This window comes from Otolemur garnettii, unplaced genomic scaffold, assembly GCF_000181295.1.
Source record: "Otolemur garnettii isolate 467f Iridium unplaced genomic scaffold, OtoGar3 scaffold00122, whole genome shotgun sequence".
NCBI lineage: Eukaryota > Metazoa > Chordata > Mammalia > Primates > Galagidae > Otolemur > Otolemur garnettii.
In genome coordinates, this window is record NW_003852517.1 from 4,517,026 (window position 1) to 4,537,379 (window position 20,354).

General features: G+C 33.9%; 1 protein-coding gene across 9 annotated transcripts in view; it reads right to left on the reverse strand.

Annotated features, from left to right (window-relative positions):
- ZBTB20 (zinc finger and BTB domain containing 20) overlaps positions 1-20,354 on the reverse strand; it is a 777,433-nt gene that overhangs the window by 726,238 nt on the left and 30,841 nt on the right. For 8 of the 9 annotated variants that reach the window (XM_023517838.1, XM_023517826.1, XM_023517827.1 and 5 more), the window contains exon 1: positions 13,470-13,625. The exons of the other annotated variant lie outside the window; for it this stretch is intronic. The gene's annotated coding sequence lies outside the window, so the exon portion shown is untranslated. Of the gene's footprint in view, positions 1-13,469; positions 13,626-20,354 lie in introns of those variants that run through there. 9 annotated transcript variants of the gene reach the window in all.

A 20,354-nucleotide genomic window follows, 5' to 3' on the forward strand; every position in this document is an offset into this window, starting at 1 on the left:
ACATCATTTCCCTTTTTAGCTCTCTGATAAATAGTCTGGATTATATTCATCCCCAAGATTGCCCAACTAACTATATTTTATACTTCAGAGTTACTTTCATTTTGTCTGACCACCACTCTCCTCTTTCATCTTAAAAGCTTAAAAAAGCTACAGATAAAATAAAAAGTCCTTTTTTTGGATGGAAAATAGCTAAATGCCTATACAAATATATTTTTGAAGCACTTCTAGTTTAAATTTTTGACAATATATTTCTTAGAGAAATTATTATTATTATTAATTTCTTGCCAATTGATGTGACTTTTACTCTTAGACGTCTATGTTCCACTCTTAACAAAGTCTTACATTCTAACAATTAGCCAGCATATGCTGTTCCTCTATTGACTCTATTATTAAGATATTACAAACAACAACCACTTTGTCAGCAGATCTTAAAAGGAAACTAGCTGTTATCTGCAAGTAGATAGTAAGCATTTAGAGAATCAAATACACGTAGCTCCTTTTGACCTCAATTCAAACTGCAATTCTTAGAATGAAATCCAAGGCTAAGGGTATGTCAGTATGAAGGACATCTATCTGATTTTCATAGGGGTTTTGGATCTCTGAATAACTCATACATTTTCTAAACAAATTTTAGAAGATCTGCTGATCTACAAGGCTGTGTTTGCACCACGTCTGATGTGATGGCATCACTTTTAAGTTCTGTTGCATGTCCATTTAGTTAGTAATCAAATCAAACTTGTATTCTAGTTTAGGTTGCTTGGTATCTAGAACCTTACTAATGGGATGAAGAAATAAATGGTAATATTCATCAACTTCAACATCAAAAATTTTTCACTTTTTAAAAAGCTAATATTTATTATATAAGCGAGAAGTTAATCCATACATACTCGCAACTTTAGCAGGGTGACCCTAGGACTAAGAAGCATTGTTCTCACAGGGTTCAAGTAGAGAGACATCTGGAGTGCTTAGAAACCTTTTACAGAAGACTAAAGTTCTGATTTGTGTTTCTACTACAGTCCTTTCCAACCTGACTCCCTATAATAACATCTATTTAGGAGAAAAATTACCAAAATTTAGTGAATGTTCACCTCAAATCCCTCTGATCAACAAGGATTTTTTAAAATGGCCTATCCTTTCATAGGTTTCCATCACATTTTTCATATTTAGACCTCTGCCATGAGCTGTACACAGTTTACTCAATGCCATTTCCTTTTTCTTGTTCTATGTCCTTTATTTACACAATCCAAATATAATGAAGTCACAAGGCTTAACATGAGGCACACTATCCTTACAGCCCAGCTAGTTCTGAGCTGTAAGAATGGTCATTGGATCATTCTAAATGGTCTTAACAGGGTATATTTGTTAAGTAGACTCTAAACATGAGATTATCAGCAAAATGATGTTTTAGATGTTAAAACACAGTAGAAAAAAAAGAGGAGGAAGAAACAGGGAGTAGAGAAATCAGAGGAGAATCTTGATCAACAGAGAAATTGGACTGTCCAATTTTCTTACTGGAGCTATGAGTTAACCTAGTTCCCAGTACCAATTCCAATATTGAAAACTGCTGTGTAACTTTAGGCAAGGTATTTAACTTCTATTGGTTTCTATTCTTTCATCTTTAAAAGAGGGATAATACAGTTTTAGACACCAACTACTTTCTGCATCCTTACCCTGGCTAGGATCTTTTAAAAATTATTTCCTGAGTCAAAACCTCATCCACATGCCATCATTTTCTCTTCTTTTTCCTGTCTCCTTTGCCTTTGCAGGGAAAAAAAATTAGCAAAGTTAAATATCCCCAGTGGGCAAGACAAGCTTTGGTTTAAGGAAAGAAATGGAGTAAGTTGTGTTAAACTACTGATTTGGCCCCAACAGGTTCGTTGTTGGGATACTAACTCCCACAACTAGCTCCACTGGAATTTTTTTCTCAAAAAAAATAGAGAATTGTTTTAAGATAGACATGCGCATTAAAGCTGGTCTCAAATCAAAATAAATTTAGGATATTAAAAAACACTCTACAGGATTTTCCCTGTGAAGCCTAAATAAATTGTGGACCAAATTTTCCAATTCATGCTCTGCTGCTACAAAGGACTTTCTACCAAATAATGTTTCAATTTCTGTATAGAAAAAGAAGTATAAGTAAACTTCTGCACTTTATGTTTTCATCTTTCTGTCTTCCCTGATAAGTAATCTAAAACAATGTCATTTGAGAAAAGACAAACCTTAGAGAAGACAGTTCCAATAACCTCGAACATCTAAAGATCAAACTGTATCCTCTGGTTACTGATTTTGTGGACCTTTTAAACAGTGTACTGTTTAATACATATATGTATACATTAAGAATATCCCCCAAATATGTGCATACCTAAATTTATAAAACCATGATTATTTTCATACCTGAAAGTTCCTTTCAATTGCCTATTAGCAATATTGTATATTGTTAATCTATTAAAATGTACAGATATTATATTTTTATAATTTATATATAGGGTAAGTGGTAAATTGTGTAAGTCTATGCATTACACTTTATACGTAGGCTGTCATTTTATACTGAGAGGCATTTTTTCTTTCAAACAAAAACATCAAGAATCCTCTGTTTTTATATTTCATGAGCACTGATACATTGATTCCATCAATATTTTCATTAGAACTTAAATGTAACCCAATTGTTTTAAGATCAATAACAATGCCATGAAACTGTTATGTTTCATGATATGTCAGGATAGGTGAGATTGGAATTGTCTCTCAACTACTCTGACCCATCAAAGACTCTAATAAAAATATAAAAAAATATAAGCAAAAGATTATTCACTTCAACTGATTTGCCTAGAGGATTATGCATTATTAACTGTAAACTTGACAAGTTTTAAGAAATTACTGAATTAAGTGTGGGAAAATAGTTTGTTCCCCAAGAAAACAAACTTAAACACTATAAAGTTTAGTTAGCATTTAGTGCCTTGTGCTTAACAAATGAAAGAGCAGCCTGATTCTAAGGAGTAACTAGATCCTACAGGCAACGTTCCTTAACAATTCTGTAACTACGAATAGTATTACAATTGACTTCCCTTTTAACCATAGATGTGAATTCTCACTCTAGCTAAAAATCATTTTTCAATAGAAAAATGTTTTAAAATTTCAATTTACATGGCATAAACACTAATTATTATAGCATGCTAGTAATGCACTTTGTAGACACAATGTTAGGATATTATCATTTAACATAATGGGATCATGGTAAAGATTTATTGACTTAAGGAAAAAATAATATGTTCTTAGAAGACCACAGACTGAATCCTGGCATTGATGCTTAATAGCTCTATGAACTTAGCAAATTATTCTATGAGTTTCAGTTTTCCCATTTGAAACTTAGGCAGAAAACCAGTGTATGAAAGAGTTGTTGCATTGTAAAGATTAAACAATTTGTGTGAAAAATACTCAGTAATATTGGGTCATCCTTAATTTAGGGGTTATAAGGCAAGAGTGGTGATTGTCTTTCAAGCCTAAACTTTTCTTACACGGTAGTATCAACTTTGGCCTTCTATTATGAAGGAATAATGTAACATGTGAGGATGAATTCAGGAAAATAGTAAATATATTTTAATAATAAATCCTAGAAACAAGAGCAGTGATTATCAAACTTTCAATATTATTAGAATCTATAAGGCAGTTTTTTAAAAAATATAGATGCCCAGACACCAGTCTAGAAATTCTGATTTTTAAATATCTAGGAGTAGAATCTGTGCATTTGAAAAAGTCCCCAGATGACTAACAGTCAGTAAAAGTAAAGCTTTCTTAAGTGTGTGGACCAGCTATAGCTCAGGATGCCTGAGTTCCATTCCATATCTATTCATAATGGGGCTTAGAAATTTTAATTTTAAAATCACCCTAGATAATTCTTATGCACACTAAAGTTAGAAAACAACTGGACTAAAGAATAATCCCATAACACTGAGGGAAAATTTTTTTCATATTGTTTTAATTTTTTTGCCTTCATTTTTTAATAAGTATTACTGTCAAAAATTATGAATGATGGGGAATAATTTTATCTAAAGAAAGCATTACTTTTAGGTGAATGAGTATTATCATTATTATTACAGGGTTTAAAACCAAAGCAGAAAATTGGGCTAACATTTCAGCTCATCTCCGGAGAGTCTACCACCACAGAAAAGTATTTTAACTAAGAATGCCATGCATTTCAGTGTTTTTAAATGTGTCTTTTGCTTTGACTTACTTTTTAAAAAATCTACTCCTTCTTTAATTAGCACAGTAATGACAATAAGTGCAATAAGTATCATTAATATTTGTATATACTTCACTAATTATAAAGAAATTTCGTATATTTTAACCTAATCCTCACGATAACTCTGTGAGGTAGACTGGAAGGGTAACATTTATCATCACCTTCCTGCAAATAAGAAAACCAAACTTAAAAAGTATAAGCAACTTGCTTAGTTATAAGTTTGCTAGCGTTTATAGTGATATGTAGACCAAAGCCTCTAGATGTAAATTCCAAGCAAAATGCGTGAAATTCAAAACATAGCCCTCATATTTAAGTGCTATGAATAAAACTCAAAATTGCATAATAGAGTCTCTAAAGTGCATGTAGTCTCTAGTCCTACACAAATGCATAGGTTGATAGGATATGCGATATGACATAAAACTTTCAAAGGCCGGCAATTTAATTTTCAGCTATGATGGTGCTTTTAAAAGCATGAAACTAAATATGCAACCAGAAAAATACTAACATGTGTACAATTTCTACAAAAATTTGGAGTCAAAATCACCTTCAAATCAACTAGTCCAGTCCACTCATTTTATGCGTAAGAGACTTAGAAAGCTTAAATATTGTACCAAAGATAATGTGACAAATTTGTTGTAAAACTAGAATTAGAAATTAAGTATCTTTATTCCAAAGTCAACTACAATATGCTCTGGTGAACAGGTAACATTGTTTTCATAATTAACAAGAAAAGAATAATAGTTTTAATGTGAAAGGATATAAATTTTATTATTAAGGAATGTTTGGAAAGGAGGTGGTATCAAAAGGTGTCTTTCCCCAGAGAAAAGGCTCTAAAATTGCTTAAAACCCAGAAAAATACCTACATAAAACAAACGAGAGTATCATAAAGCAACCAGATATAATCACTCAAGAGTTTTAGTGTCTGTGCTAAACACCACAGAAGGTTCTGGAAGCAGAAGGATGAATAAGATACAGACACTATCCTGAAGGAGTTACATGTTTAGTGGTAAGATATGCTTATAAACAATCGCAATGCAATGTAAGAGGTCCACTGTAGTCACCAAAGAATTCACGTAAAAGTTGCTGTGAGAAGCTAAAGGAAGGAGGACTTCTCCGTCTGAAATGACTGAAATGATATTTTACAAGTGACAAGAGTTAGGTGAGTACCTCTTACAACCTCTGGCTCTTCCATTCCCAATTCTAAATTAAATATACACTTGTAAAGGAAGTCAGGAAATTTTCCCCCAAAATATGACTACTTCACATTAAAAAAATTTTGAAGTAAGGCCCTTAGAGATTATCTGGCCATTAGAAGGGGCTTTCCTGCTGTCTGCATAAACTATACTGGCCTGATCGAGTTTATGCCTAGAATTTAAAAAGAATTTTTAATATACACTGGTATGAGAGAAGGGATCAAGTATGCACTTTACCTAACTTTTCCTTGGGTAATAAGAATTGTCAAATACTAAAAGATACTATAGAATTTTTGTATGGCTACTGCAAAATTAGAGGTTGAAATAATTTGCCAAATTTTCCCACATGTCCTGGTTCCTTCCTTTTCACTGGTTCATGCATCAGGTACTCTCACAGCAATAGGGACACAAGGTGGCACTGTCGTGCTGACATTCATTTCAGGGCCCTTTCTAAATGGACAAATTCAAAAGAGGCAAAAGACCCTATTGTGGCAACTAAAACCAGAATCGTAACGCTGGCCTTCTCCTAAGTCTGCTAACATTAATAGTGGCCTAAGGAGGAAAATTTTGCATTTCATGAATAGCATGTATTGCCTGTATAAAAGTGAACATATTCTCTGATGGCATCTCCAAAATGTCATGTGTGTGTTCATACAAATGTCCAAAGTGCATCTTTGCCATTAGAAAGTCAGAAGTGGGCAAGGGTGAGGACATGGACCACCTCTCCACCTAGTGGCCAGTGGAAAGGAATGGAGCCATGGTAACCGTGGTTCACTCAGTTAAAAGCAGCCCTTTATCAAACCACCCACAGGCAATTAAGTCAGTCTTTGTGACAAACAACAATTTTTGGTTTGTTGCATTCATGGAATCATTAAATAGACTCAATAATATATTGTGACATCTACTCAAGCCAAGAACAATCATCACAAAATTAGAGTGCCTCTGCTCTCTCAGGCCTTGCTTTATTCTTTCCTCATTATCAGCCTTCTCTCCAAATGTTTGCTTATAGGTAGAAAACACAAGCAGGATTACACATATCTACATATGTAACTATTTAAAACCACACATCTTTAATACATAAAAGAGCTTTCACCCTCATTTTACAGGCAAAAAGCTGAGGAGCAGAAAGATTATGATTTACTCAAAAATACACAGCCAACACTAGAAACCAGGCCTTCAGATTTAACCATTTTAAATCCTTTTGGCATTAATCAACCTCCTGATTCCCAAGGAAGTGCTTTTTGTATCACACCACAGGGTTCCCTTTAACATAGCAAGAAAATAGTTTCTAAAACTTTTAGTCATGCTAGGAGGCCAAGGCAGGTGATTGCTTGAGCTCACCAGTTCGAGACTAGCCTGAGCAAAAAGCACGATCTTGTCTCTACTAAAAATAGAAAAACTTAGGCAAGAGAATCGCTTGAACCTGAGTTGAAGGCTGCTGAGCGCTATGACACCACGGCACTCTACCCAGGGTGATAGCTTGAGACTGTCTCCAAATAAGTAAATAAATAATCTTTTATTCATATATGTTCATGCTAAGCTGATATGATATGTGTAAGTTCCTAGCACATCTTCATATTTGTATGTTCTAAATGTGTTTAAGAACATAATTTTTTGAAAAATAACAAATTGCATTCATTCAATATTTAGAAAGCAAAGGAGCAAATGGACAGGAAATATCAAGGTAGAATGTACTGGTCACAATTGCCATATAAAATTAGCTCCAGAAAACCATTATGTAAAACTAAACCTGAATCCATTCACACTGCTGGAAAGGTTAGACATGCTTGTTTTACATAAAAAGTATTTAACTTTACTCTCTTTTAAAGAGAACACACACACAAAAAAAATGTAATCAGCTCATCATCACTTTGCTCATTTTAAATCAGCTCAGGATGCTGTTTGGGGGCACGCTTCGGGAATGCTTTGTTGGAAAAGCTTCTTATAAAAAAATGAGATATGTCCACCAATTAGGAATATCTTCTGATGACTCCAAACTCAAGGATTAAAGGGCAAGAGGAAACCTTGCAGTGGATGTTCTCATCTCTAGAAATGAGAGATGTTATGACTTTTTCTTCTATGATGTTCTTGTGGTGGTACCATCGGGAATGGAAATTCTAAATGGAAATTTAGAAACATCTGCTTTACACAGATGGAAAAGCTACTGCTATATGGATAGGTCAAGTGGCTTATAAAGGTTTGGGAAGAGCTTTTCTTTCACTGTACTTCTATTCAAAAGCACCCACGCTCCTCCACCCACAGCTTTACTTATATTATCTCAACTTATTGCCGCTTGTTCTTAATCATCTCTATTCTTCTCCCCTTCAGAAATGAGGTGAAAGGCTAAAGATCATTGTTGATCTGAGGAACCAGATAAAAGTAAAAACCTTTTTTTAACCTACTTAAAGCTAAGGTAAAATAGGTATGAATGTCCAAGAAGATAAAAACATTAATAAATGCGTACAGGACCAGAGTATGTTTATTGGGCTAATAAGAATTTTAATGCATCCAGTATTTTAAAAAGGAAAAAACAAAAAATATAAAGTCACCCTTATGACTATATGTACAGGAGATGCTGTTGACTATGATTTTTGGAAATGAAATAATGGACTGTAACACAACCTATCTCAAAACTTTTGTAGTGACCTACACATTTGTTTAGTTTCTACTAAACAACAACAGAACATTTTCTCACCATGTAAATGTTTTTGTGTCTAAATAGTTTGTTTAAGATAATGGTCATATAGTTTTCACTTCCACATATACATTAACCAGAAAAATTATATAACCTAGAACATTTATGTTCTATGCTAGCAATAGTTTTCTAGTGTTTTAAGCTGGTACCTGAACAAACTGACAAACTTCCTGTAATTTTCTCTTAGTTACTAGAAAGAAGTTCATGTTATAAAAGAAATCTGCAAAAGCAAATCACAACTTAATTAAAATAGTAATTCACCGAACATTTTTGAAAGGTAAAAACGGCAAATATCCATGCTAATTTGGTTAAAAAAAAAAAACCCTAAAAATTTAAGGGTTAAAAAAAGTTAAAAATTTTTCCTAAAAAAAAAACTAATACTATGTATAAGATTCATAATTATTGCCATTTCTACATTTTTAGTTTCAAATGATTGGGCATCCCTTTAATTTCTCCAAACACCAAAATCCATAATATAATTTTATATCTACTAAATACAAATCCTTACATCAGTAATTTAATATGAAATATTTTTAAAAAGGTTAGCATTTTAAATGTATCATGCTTAATATGAATGTTAAATTTATCATATCTCAAGACATAGAAGTATTCACTACCAAAACTACTTCTAATATCAAGAAGTTAAACATTATGCCATCATTATCACATTTTCTAGCACAGTTCAGTCATAGGTAAGACTGAATATTCATAATTAGCAATAATACATTCCTTTTCCATCTGGGAAATAGATCAATGAACTCACTGTCCTTGCTCCTTGTCTCAGTAGTCACACTTGAAAGTTAGTAGCTAACTTTCCCTAAGTTAAAATGGTTATATAAGGGTTACGTTGGTTAACTGCACTACAAAGCATCCAGACTGGGTTTCAGTTGAGTATCAAAAGACTCCAGAAAGGCAAGTTCCATGTCTCATGTTGATTACTTTCAAATGAGCTATAGTATTAGCAAAAGACTTGATCCTGGAGTATGAGAAAGTTCATGAAGCCCAAGTCAAGCATAATTTTTACTGCAGAAATAGCATGCCACTTGTTTATCATGACACTTGAACAGCTAGAGTGGCAGAAATTTGTTTTTTCTTTTAAGCCCTGTTTCGAACATCTGCTATAGTGGTTACTACATGCATTATAATAATAATAGGTGGCATTTATTTTCTTCCACAGCCTTATAAGCTTGCCTATGCTGAAATTAAAGGAGAACTCAAGGATATTTTGATATATTAAACATAACTGACATCAACATTATTTGATGATTAATGTATAATGTCTATGTAAGAGGAAAACAAGTAAATCCAAGCATTCTCTGGAATATCTAGGACGTGGATATTGCCTTTGAGTTCTTCGTAAGAAATGGAAACAATCTTGCTAGTTATTTGATACTGGCTAGTTTCTATTGCAAAGTGTTAGAAATAAGCAATGAAAATGTGTAAAACATACCTTTTCAAAGAAATTAAAAGTCAAGTTTTATAAAATACCTATGATTTTATATGTGACTTGAAGCTTTGGAACTAAGTATCAAATGGTCAATGATGATTCTACCAGCATTGCAAATATTCCCTAGAAATTGTGTAAGATAACCAAAATGACTTATATACCATATAAAAAAATAATTTAAAAGAGCTTACTTTTTAATTTAATAATAACCCTTGCAGATACACATTTGCCCAACTGCTAATATGTATTTTATAGGGTAAATTTGATATGGGGTAAATATTTCCTATAAAAGTAATACTTTCATTTCTGGTAAGACTTTGCCTGTAATAGTTATATAGCCATACAGTTGAAATATTTAGATTTTCCTTTCAGCGTTTTTTGACTTTTTATGTTAACTTATATTTTCACTAGTTAAAGAAGTTAGGATAGGAGTACTATTTTACCTCTTCTGTAGAATTCCGGTAAAATGTATTTTCCACTAAAAATGTAGTTTGCTAAAAAATACTCCCATAGGAGCCTCCAAGGTAAGTCTGCTCTACTGTCCACTGTCAACCTTTAGACTTAAAGAGGTCACCGTTGGGGCTGAAGAAGGCTGGAACTAGCAGCTCTCAAAGAATATCAACGCTAGGACTACTTTTGCCAGAAAAGATCAATCAGCTTTATCAGCCAATGCTGCCTTCACACACCTTGCCAGAGGCTGGGGCAATATATCTGCTCAGGACCTGCATTTGGCTTCTGATGTGGCAGCATGACCCGCTACTACTCAGGGTTGGGCAAAAAGTCCATGAACACATCCACTGATAATTTCTATATTTATAGAAAGCCAGAACATGTGTAGATAATCACACAATTAGATATTTATGTAGTGCCAGATTTTATGAATACGAGAATTTGTTAATTAGCACAAGGACTAATCATTAAAATTCAAAAATAGATAAATAAACAGGAATGCCATTTATTTGTTAACATTTTAGGGGGGAAGTATGCAGCTGCTATCCTTTTGATGAATATAGGCTTCTGGAGAAAAAATGTGCAGAAGGAAAAGTATCTGTAATTTTTGAAACCCTAATGAGTAAAATCCAAGAAATCATTATATAGTCTTTATATTAAAAATAATCATGTTGATTCTCCTCTCAAGTTAAAAAAATTAGAAGTTTAAACTGGCATATGCTCAGCATTTGAATTATACTTTCTGGCATTCCATTTTTTTTTTTTTTTTTTGGAATTCATTGTTTTGGTCCTTTTCAAAGAGCCAAAGCTGATTTTCATCAGATAGGAGTTAAAAAGCAAATGTACGTCACTCAGTACCAAATTATTTTAGCTACAGGGCATGGCAAAGTATGAAATAACTGCTTTAGAGCACTCCCCATGTGGGTGTATTAGGTAACTGCTCTAACATTAAAACGAAATATACTATGTATGATCTGACCAAGACTTTGGGGGCTGTAAACAGGCAGATTTCATTTGCTGGTAGGAAGAACCCATCATAATCAGGAAGGTTGGTTAATAAAATTTTCTGGCACTCTCTAGGCCTCCTATGACGCAAGCCTTTCAGCTTTCCAAATCCCTATACAGCAGAGTACACTGGTTTTAAGTTTACAATGTCCTGCTGTATTTAGATTGTGACAGTTCCTCCCAGAGAAGGCCAAGATTATTTTTCATATTAAAAATATTTTAGGTCTACTAAAGTCTAAGAATTATAATGCAAATAAAAACATATACACATTCTAAAAATTCGACGGTAAAAATGACTAAATTCTTAGTTGTTTTTTATTTTACTAGAAGGTTAAAAGAAATTTTCATTTTGTGTTGAAGATCTCTATATTTTTTTGTTTTCTTGTGGTTAACATAAATATACCTAACATGAAATTTCTAAAAAATCATATATGCAAAGAATCTACAATTTCTTCACCCATACATGTCTAAGACTATGTACCAAAATGCACACATATGCATGTAGGTATTTCCACATATACATGTGAACAGACAGAGAGAATGGTTGGTCAAAATACATAGGAAAGATTTCCTTTGATTAAAAAATAGAATTTTATATAGTTCTCAAAATACTAATATAGAAAATATCAGGTGTATGTGACATGCACACTTTTAACAGTATTAGTTTTAAAACATTATCGTTGGTTCAAAGTCTGAAATGGAAGAAACCATATTAAAAATGCCACTTACTGTGTCCTATACTAACATGCACTTTTAAAAGACTCTCTCAAAGTTCCCTTTAGCCTGTCAGGGAAAAAAATTTCTCACAGGATCTTAGTGTACTTAGTATTTGTACTACTCTTGGTCAAAGCTGGCCTTTCCAGTTTGAAAAACAGTTTAGGCGTGATAAGCAAATTAAAAGTCTTGATACATTTTTTAGTAAAGAGGTAAAAAAGACTTCTAGCAGCAAAAGTTCATCACCTTCCTAGAATAATGGATTTTAATAAGCATTTTAGTTGGTTTGAGCCTTAAGAATTTGTTTGGGAATTTGCTCTAGTGTGCCAGGTAGGTTAAGAATATTGCTTCATGGACTTCTTTGTGTTGTCAAGAGCAGAATTAAGGGGGGGAAAAGTCTGCCATTTCTACTAAATAAAAGATTTATCACAAAAAAGGTGATTGTTATCATGAAAGATCTCTACAGATCAGCATCCATTTTCTATCATTGCTCTGCATATGCTGAAAACCCTTGTGTGCCTTAACTCTCTGACTTAATTTTGATAAAATGAATAGCAGTTTTACTTTGGGGCAAATGTGAATAAAACACCATAAAGAACTCCATTTCAAATGGACCTTCTTTAACTATTCCCTTGAATTTGGAAGAACAATATTCTGAGAAAACTCTCCAACAATGTTAGCTAGTTTGAAATGTAACTTTTCCCACCGTATGAAAGAAAAAAGAAAGACAGCAAAAGAAAGCACCTCAAAACTATATTTGAAATAACAATTACGTACGGACATTATTTATAGTCCTTGAAATGTTAAATGAATACTTACAGTTGTTGTGCAAGATGGCCTGATACACTTCATAGCTTCCACTTTGTAAAAAGATGGCCAGCCACCCCCCCATTTCACCCTCCCAGGCATAAACAAACAGTAACATACTAAAAGGAAACTGTCCTAGGATAAAAACTGCTTGTTAAGAAAGTTTGCATTCTTACTAACCACAGTGATATCCCTATAAATGCAGAAGTCCATCTGCAAAATAGAAGTCAGAAAACAGAGTATCTTATTTCTTTCAAAATACACCCCCCAGATGCAGTATTTCTATGTATGTGATGATAAAAATAATTACTTAATTCTTACACGCTCAGCAACTACCCCTCACCTTATGTCCAATGCCATTAAACAAATATGCTGGCAAAAAGTATTCAACATGCTTCAAGGATTTAAACTGTAAATATGGACTTTAAACTTCAATGTAAAACAAAGAAAAAGAGTCTTACTTTAGTATTACCCACACTGGCACAGCAGCTAAAACTCACTGGCAAATAACTAACAAAACACAGTTAGCAATAAATAAGGACAACATGATATATAGACAGACAGATGGAATTGCATAAACAGATAAGAAAAGCAAAGAGACAAACATACGGAGGGGTCTGTTTTAAAAGAGTGAAAGATTCTGATTTGGTACTTTAGTGAGAAAAATAGGTTTGTTTGTAATTATTTTCAAAGTAATAAAACTGAATCACAAGGGCACACCCTTAAATAAGTAGGAAGAAAATTAGTAATGGGTAGGCCTCCTATAGATGTTCCAAATTTTAAGCTAGCACTAGCTCTGTCAAACTTAAATCTGGAAATTAAAATACAAGAAAGAAGAATAAAAGCATGGGGGCTAAAGGAGATGACAGAGGGGGGGGGATTGAGAAAGCAGGATTTTTTTATGAAAGTTGTCTGCCCTACCTTCTTCCCCAGCGCTGAGTTTCTCTTCTCATAATCGCTGTCTCCCTGGAAGTACAGTGTGAGTGGTAATGACTGCCTGCCTCCCTAATGAGTCCATTTTCCTGCTCTTGATGTTGTGTATATACACACACTGCAACCTACCTTACAAACCACAGAGACGGGAAGAGAGAGAGAGCAAGAGAGAGGAGGGAGGGGGGCAGAGAGAGAGAGAGACAGAGACAGAGCAAGCGAGTGAGAGAGAGAGAAGAGGGGAGAGAGAGAAAGAAAAACAGAAAGAAAGAGAGAGAAAGGCACAGACAAAGCCCTCCTACCAGACAGCAGACAGCCCTCCTTCCCTTATCCAGCAAAATGCAACTCGTCTAATGCAGCAACAGGTTCAGTATTGCCAGACTAACAGTGAAAAAGGTATATTCTCTATATCATTACTGCTTGCAAATAAACAGTTTAAGAGCAGCTGGCTCCACCTTCTTTATTTATGCTCCATTATGAGGAATGTATTGTTTCAGTTCTGGCACACAGTACATGTAATTATCATAAATACATTTTTTGCATATTAGCAGGAAATAGTGAAATGCATAGCTTATTTGTGCAATCTTTTAAATTTATTTTTTTAATGTGAGAAGAATGTCAACAAATCTGCTCTGACAAAAGCCTAGTAATGATTTTAAAGTCAGAGCAGTCTTAAAGGAGGCTCAGTGAGAAACAGACTACATACAATAGGAAAACTGATCTCAGACAAAACTGATAACTGCAAAGAAGAAATCATCACCTAGTAAATAAATCAAGACCATATACAAAACTGCAGACAAAAAATGGCATTAAGTTTAATTAAGTAACTAATAGGCTAGTACCCCAGAAAGCAGATTGGCTTATTTGAAGCATCTAGCTGTACAAAAATCACAATGCAATGTACTCTGTGTGAACAGGTGCAATGCGTATAGTACATAGTGTTACAACAACAGAAATAAATCCCAAAAGGAGCTACCAATACAAGCAGGACAAGATGTCATAGTGTATGTGTCTGAAACTACAGCAGATAACCCTTGATGTTTTATTAGGAGAAAAAAATAAAAATAATGTTTCTAATAAGCCCTCCTTAAAAAAAAAAAAAAACGTTTTTGTCTGACTACTTCCAACCAATTTTTTTCACATGCTCTCTCCAAAATAATGCTGTTATCATACTCCTCACCCCATCACATGCTCCCCACCCATTTTCCCCTCTCCCAGGTGCTTTCTCTCCCATCAGTGATATAGTCATGGCTATATTCAAGCCCTTCTCCTTGTCCCCCAATTTTTTAAAACTAGATCTTGCCTCATCATCCATACCTCCTTCTAACACTGTATCTTCCTAGATATTCACCTTCCTTAATATATTTCTATACTCTTTGTCTATATGTCATTTAGATGGAATTTAGGAACATTAGAAAACAGGTAAAAATTTTCTAAAGAAAATTTACCCCAAAATGAAAAATATGAGTGCATCTGATTTATTCAAACCCTGCATTTGGGCAACAATAATCCTAAGTATAGTAACTGTAACACTGTCATTTTTATATGGTTTAGTCTATCACCATGCTTCAAAAATTAGAATGTGTCCCTTAGCATAAGCAAAACTACCTTGCTATATAAGCTTTAACTCCTTTGTTTAAAAAAAAATCTGTTTTCAATTAAAAAGTAAATAACAACTTAAATATAGATCAACTTATAGATCAACTATATCTTCTATACCTAATTCACAAAATCTTTCAGATTCAAGTAAATCTTGGGTCATGTTCAGAACACAGGTCAGTATTTTTTTTAGCTGTTTTCAGGGTAAATAACCTATGGCACAGATATTAGAAGGCAATATCTAATTACATATCATACAAACTGTCCTGGGAAAATTCTAGTAAGAAACCAAGATTCCAGACTCTATTTTCATTGTAAACTATCAATTCTGCTTCTCTAGTGTTCTGACAGTGTTTTACGCTCTCAAGGATGGTTGTAAAGAAGTGACATACCCTAAAACTGATGTAACAGACCCTTACTTCTGGTCACATGTCTGTAAAACCTTTCTAAAACACATTCAGTGTGCCCAAGGTACCAGAATGCACCTCGTCCCTTCTTGCTAAGCCCAGCAGCTGTTTTTCTACTATCGCTCTATTGTTTCTCTGAAGCTTTATTCAAATGTAGTAAGAAAAATGCCAATTAAAAAAAGCACATGAGCCCCACAGTTTGACAGAATGATTCAAATTAGATATTTGTATGTTCCGACTGTTAAAAATAAGGTTCTAGGTATTTTGTTTTGTTTCATTTTGTTTTATTCCAAGGAGAAAAAGACATTTGGTTTCTATCAGCAGGAATCAAAAGAAATGTAAAGAACCAAGAAGGCTCTTCACGTTTTCTAAAGAACAACCAGCTAGCTGAATTTAAAAGAGAAAAATAAGTATTTTGACTTACAACATCTCAACATTTTTCCTATATCTGTACCTTGTACTGGATTCCAAAAACAGTAAGTGGCACATTGTTAGCACTTTCTGGAGCTCAAGATACACTTTTCCCAGCTAGTGCTGGAGATAAAAAGACTTGAATTAAACAAACTACTACCTGAAGCAATAATCTTAATTGACTGTCAGAGTGTGAGAGTTATAAAGTTATTTTTTCCTATGTTGATATATATTATGGGGCAATATGGTCCCAAATAAAAATCCTAAAGCGAGAATTAAAAACTGGTCCTGTCCCAACCTGATGTATACATTCAATGTAATCCTAATCGAGTTATTTTGTGAATATCAACAAACTTTGTGATTCCAAAGTTTATATGGAGATGAGAAGACCCAGAATAAATAACATAAATTGAAAGAGACGAACAAAGTTACAGAACTAAAATTACCAGATTTTTAAACTGTCTATAAAGCTACAGTAATCAAGGCAGTATTGTATTGGCAAAAGAATAGACAAATAGATCAATGGAACAGGATAGAGAGTCCAGAAATAGACTACATAAATATAGTCAAGTGATCTTTGACAAAAAAGGAAAGGCAATACAATAGAGCAAAGACAAGTCTTTTCAACAAATGGTACTGGAACAACTGGACATTCAATGAAAAAAAAATAGTAATTCTAGACATGGATCTTACACCTTTTACAAAAATGAACTCAAAACAAATCACAGATCTAAATGTAAATACAAAACTCTAAGATACCTCAGAGAAAAGGAAAAAATCTGGATGACTTTAGGTTTCACAATGACTTTTTAGATAAAAACACCAAAGGCACGATCCATGAAAGAAAGAATTGATTAGCTAGATTTCATTAAAATTAAAAATTTCTACTCTGTAAAAAATCCTGTCAAAAGACTGAAGAGACAAGCCACAGACTGGGGAAAAAAATTTTTTTCCAAGACAGAACTGATAAAGAACTATTATCCAAAACATGCAAAGAACTCTTAAAACTCAGTAATAAGAGAAACAAAAAACCTGATTAAAGAACAGGTAAAGGACTGAACAGTCACCTCACCAATACAGATATACAGATGGCAAATGAATACATGAGAATATGCTCCATGTCATATGTCACCAGGGGAATGCACATTGAAACAATTAGATACCACCGCACACCTATTACAATGGCCCAAATCCAGAAGACTAACACCACAAAATGCTTGTGAGGATATGAAGCAACAGAAATTGTCATTCATTGCTTGTGGGAAGTCAAAATGGTATAGTCACTTTGGAACGCAGTTTGACAGTATCTTACAAAGCTAAACATACTTTTACCATACAATCCAGTAGTAATCACACTTCTTGGTATTTACACAAAGGAGACAGAAACTTGTATTTTAAAAAAACTACACACAGGTGTTTATAGTAGCTTTATTAATAACTGCCAAAAACTTGGAAGCAATCAAGAAGTCCTTTAGTAGTGAACTGATGTACATCCAAACAAAGGATTATCACTCTGTGCTAAAAAGAAATGGGCTATCAAGACCTGAAGAGACATGGAAGAAACTTAAATGCATATCACCAAGTGGAAGAAGCCAAGCTGAAAGTATGCGTCACACTATATGAAAAGGCAAAACTATGGTGACAGTTAAAAAGTCACTGGTTTCCAGGGTTGAGGAGGAGGAAGGGAGGAACAAGAGGAACACAGGATTTTTAGGACTGTGAAACTACTTTGCGTACAATGAGGGAAACATGCCATCATACATTTGTCCAAACTCTCAGAATATCTAACACCAAGAATGAGATAATAACATATCAAAGTAGGTTCATCACTATTCTGTTGGGGGCTGTGGATAATTGATATGGCCAAGCATGTGTGAAGGCAAAGAGTATATGAGTAATCACTGTACCTTCCACTCAATTTTGCTGTGAACCTTAATTCCTCTAAAAAATAAAGTCCATTGGGCAGCGCCTGTGGCTCAAGGAGTAGGGCGCCAGCCCCATACATCAGAGGGTGACGGGTTCAAACCTGGCCCTGGCCAAAAACTGCAACAAAAAATAATAATAATAATAATAATAAAATCCACTTAAAAGAAATCAAAAGAAAATTGATTCTGGTTCCAGCACTTCCACAAATAGTTTCCATACCCTCAGCTTCAGTTTCTTCATATATTAAAAAAAAAAAAAAGTAAATTTAAAAACAATAAATTTTAAATTTTAAATAGTAAATTTAATTCTGGAAGGAAATAAACTGGATATCATAATGATAATTACTATAGTCAATGTTTAAGTGTTTCCTTTGAACCCAGGCTGCCTGGTTTAAGAGTATGTGTGCTTAATCTCTATACTGTACTGTCTCCCAATATTTAATGATAGTTAAAGACCCATCCAGCCCTAAGAGTCTGTGATTGTGAGTCAAATCCAACACATCCTGGTTATTTCTCACCATATCTTATTTACTAACACATAATAGTGCAAATTTGCTGTTTAATACCCACAGCCCACAATGCATTTTGTCTAACAGTATAGTAGTACCACCTAAAATACATACTCTATCATGTATTCTTAAAGGTTGCTTAGTTCAAGTATCAAATATCAGCAAACAACTGTTTAAAGAACTAAATAATAAATAAAATAATAAAACATTCACTGTTTTCTATAGCCTGAGAAATTTAAAGAAACAGAGATTAGCAGAGGACAGGCATGTAAGCACTACAATTGGTGCAAGCAAATAATCTTGCCATAACCTAATGTGACAGTTCATGTAATGCAGTGCCTTAAATTTTGTGTTCCCTTCCCTCTTGAAAAGGTAAAAGTTGAATCAAACTAAACAAATATAAATATGTAAATTTAAAATGTAGCTCATGAAAGAGGTAATGTGCATGCACACAGACACATGTAGGGCAAGGAAGGTAGTGATGTGAGATTTGGAAAGAGACAGTTCATTCCCTCACAGAAAGGTTTATACATCCACTGAGTACATTTTATCAATTATCTCCACGGTGCCTAGTAAGGTGTCTTCTACGGTGCCTAGTAAGGTGTCTTCTATAGTGTCAGTACTTAAATTATGGAAATGAGTGAGAGATACTCCCCTGGGGCATAAATTTTCATTATTTTTAGAGTTACAAGATACCTTGATCAGAATTATTATGCTAACAAATGAATACTTCTAAAAGTAGGTGATAAAACTTTTTTTTTTTATTTTGAAAAGGAAATAAAGTCAGCTACTTTCTTTTATTTTTTATTTTTTGAGACAGAGTCTTAAGCTGTTGCCCTGGGTAAAGTACCATGGCGTCACAGCTCACAGAAACCTCAAAGTCTTGGGCTTAACCATTACTTCAGCCTCCCAAGTAGCTGGGACTACAGGCGCCCACCACAATGCCCCATTTTTTTGTTGTTGTTGTTGTTGCAGTTGTCATTGTTTTTTTTTAGCTGGCCCTGGCTGTGTTTGAACCTGCCAGGCTCACTGTATGTGGCTGGCACCCTAGCAACTGAGCTACGGGGGCCGCCAGAAAGTTAGCTACTTTCAACAGCATTTACCACTATCCCAACAATACATCTGCCGAGTCCTTTCTCAGGCATCATTAATGTTTTTATAACATGTACACATGTGAAGCTGAAAAGGAAAAAATGTAACGATACTCTTAAGATTGTCCACAAAAAGACAACCCCCAAAGATACTTTAATTGCAAAGGAGAAGAACAAGGAAAAATAAATAAATGCCCTGTTGCAATAATATACAGAAAAACAGTTTTAGAAGCTTTAGTACATGAGTGGAAAAGCAATATCTGGGATTACTGAATTAAAATGAATAAATGCTACACTAATAGACGACATTGTCATTAATGCCTCCACTATAAAGTCAATTCTACGTGGCCTAATTAGGTAATAATCCTTAATCTAGATTATGTGTTTTAAAATTATACCCCATCAGGCCCAAGGAAAACTGAGAGACTTTAGATAAATCAGTTATCAATACTAGGCTAGTAGTAGTACGTCCTTTTATAGGAAGACATGCATATCTAATTTCAATTCTAATCAACAAAAGTTTAAAACAAAGCATTACACACAAACTCCATCTGGGAGTACATTTATTATGGTCTTTTACAGTGCTGGAGGATTTTATGTTTTCTTTTACTACTGGACTGAGAAAGACCTCCCTCCCACACACAAACACACACACAGCAGAGGCCCTTCTAATTAAGTTTTGTCATTCTAGTATACACCTGGAACAAAGATGAAGCTCAATAAAATTTTCTTGAATGAATGAATGGTTAAACAAAGCAATAGTACATAGTGTTTATAAACCTAGTTTAATTAAAAACTTATAGTTGAGCTCCAAGGATGATATACAAAACCTGTAAATACCATTTCTTTAATAAGTATTAAATCACACATAAAATATATCCTTAAAGTCTTGTGATAAGCAAAGACGGTTATAGTAGACAGAAAAAGTAATATT